The sequence below is a fragment of the Silurus meridionalis genome, chromosome 28 (genome assembly GCF_014805685.1).
Source record: "Silurus meridionalis isolate SWU-2019-XX chromosome 28, ASM1480568v1, whole genome shotgun sequence".
NCBI lineage: Eukaryota > Metazoa > Chordata > Actinopteri > Siluriformes > Siluridae > Silurus > Silurus meridionalis.
The window spans coordinates 280,001-282,500 of record NC_060911.1 but is presented as its reverse complement, the minus strand read 5'-3'; the positions used below and the strand labels follow the sequence as shown (position 1 = coordinate 282,500).

Genomic DNA, 2,500 nt, shown 5'->3' with positions numbered 1-2,500 from the left:
GTCCTTAAATAATGAGTGAAAAGCGGAAAAGCTACAAGATGGCCCGGACCGGAATCGTTCAGCGCGAGCCTCGAGGTTCCTGACGTGTCCACAACGTGTATATGAATACGTGTATGTGAATATTTATTTAACATTGAATTCCACAAATATTCTCTATTCCCTGTTATAATGAGCTCCACACTTCTGGGAAAATGTTCCATTAGATTTTGTGGAGATTCATTCAGATACATGTGTGTTAGTAAAGTCCGGTAGTGATGTGGGTGAGAAGATGAGGAGGTTCCTGGGGTGCGGACAGAGTTCACATTCATCCCAAATGGCAGGTGATCTTCTACAGCAGGGGTCACCAACCTTTTTAAAACTGAGAGCTACTTCTTGGGTACTGATTAATGTAAGGGGCTACCAGTTTGATACTTATTTCTGAAATAACTAATTTGCTCAATTTACCTTTAATTATATGTTATTATTAATAACTAATGATATTGTCATTTTTAAATTCACACCAATTATATCAGGGAACCACCAGCCACGTCTCCCTCCAAGGCTCTAACTCTCACTCAGCCTCTCCCTGCCCTAATCACCTACACCTGTTCCCCATTACCTTTCCCCTTTATAAGCTCCTGATTCCCCCTCACTCATGTTCGGATCCCCTCGTTGCCATGAGAGATCTACCGGACTTCCTACCACTAGTATTCCCCGTACTTCCATGCTCCGGAGGAAGCGCTCAAGAAAGGTTTGCCTTTAACGGTTCACATTGGCGATCATCCCTGGACTACCCGCATTACAGATTCTACCCGCATTACGGTTTATACCCACACTCCGGTTCGTACTTCTCCTCAAGCCTCTGCCTTGTATATGTTCAGACTAAACGAAGACAAAGTGTTTATACTCCAGTTTCCGACTCTTGGTCTATCGGTGACAGATTTAAAAAAAGAATAGCAACAAAAAAGATTTGATGCAGTTCGCTGGTAAGTGGCGCTACAGTGAGCTATTTTTAGAAAAGGCCTGCGGGCGACCTGATGTTGTGACCCCTGTACTGTGCACAAACACACTCTCTCACAAAAACACACACACTCACTCACTCTCACAAAAAACACACACACACTCACTCTCTCAAAACACACACTCACTCTCTCTCTCTCTCAAAAACACACACACACTCACTCTCTCAGAAAACACACACACTCTCTCTCTCAGAAAACACACACACACTCACTCTCTCTCAGAAAACACACACACTCACGCTCTCTCAGAAAACACACACACTCACTCTCTCTCAGAAAACACACACTCACTCTCTCTCAGAAAACACACACACTCTCTCAAAACACACACTCACTCACTCTCTCTCAGAAAACACACACACACTCACTCTCTCAGAAAACACACACACTCTCTCTCAGAAAACACACACACACTCACTCTCTCTCAGAACACACACACACACTCTCTCAGAAAACACACACTCACTCACTCACTCACTCACAAAACACACACACTCACTCACTCTCACAAAACACACACTCACTCTCTCTCAAAAACACACTCACTCTCTCTCTCAAAAACACACACACTCACTCTCTCTCAGAAAACACACACTCACTCTCTCTCAGAAAACACACACACACTCACTCTCTCAGAAAACACACACACACTCTCTCTCAGAAAACACACACTCACTCACTCTCTCTCACAAAACACACACACTCACTCACTCTCACACAAAACACACACACTCACTCTCTCACAAAACACACACACACTCCTCTCTCTCAAAACACACACACACTCACTCACAAAACACACACACTCACTCTCTCTCAAAACACACTCTCTCACACACACACTCCTCTCTCTCACAAAACACACACACTCTCTCTCACAAAACACACACACTCTCTCTCACAAAACACACTCACTCACTCTCTCTCAAAAACACACTCACTCTCTCTCACAAAAACACACACACACTCTCTCTCTCACAAAAACACACTCTCTCTCACAAAACACACACTCCTCACTCTCACAAAACACACTCACTCTCACAAAACACACACGTTCTCTCACATAAACACACACTCACTCACAAAACACTCACTCTCTCTCACAAAACACACACTCACTCACTCTCTCACAAAAACACACACTCACTCTCTCTCACAAAACACACACTCACAAAACACACACACACTCACTCTCACAAAACACACACACTCTCTCTCAAAAACACACACTCACTCACTCTCACAAAAACACACTCACTCACTCTCTCACAAAACACACACTCACTCTCTCTCTCACAAAACACACACACACTCACTCTCTCTCAAGAACACACACACTCACACTCTCTCACAAAACACACACTCACTCACTCTCTCTCACAAAAACACACACTCACTCTCACAGAACACACACACACTCTCTCACAAAACACACACACTCTTTCTCACAAAACACACACACTCTCTCTCAAAACACACACTCACTCTCTCTCTCTCTC

At 43.8% G+C, this 2,500-nt stretch overlaps 1 protein-coding gene across 5 annotated transcripts in view; it reads left to right on the top strand.

The window, feature by feature from the left end:
- Window positions 1-2,500, top strand: part of LOC124381492 — an 88,175-nt gene that overhangs the window by 80,076 nt on the left and 5,599 nt on the right. The gene's annotated exons all lie outside the window — the stretch shown is intronic.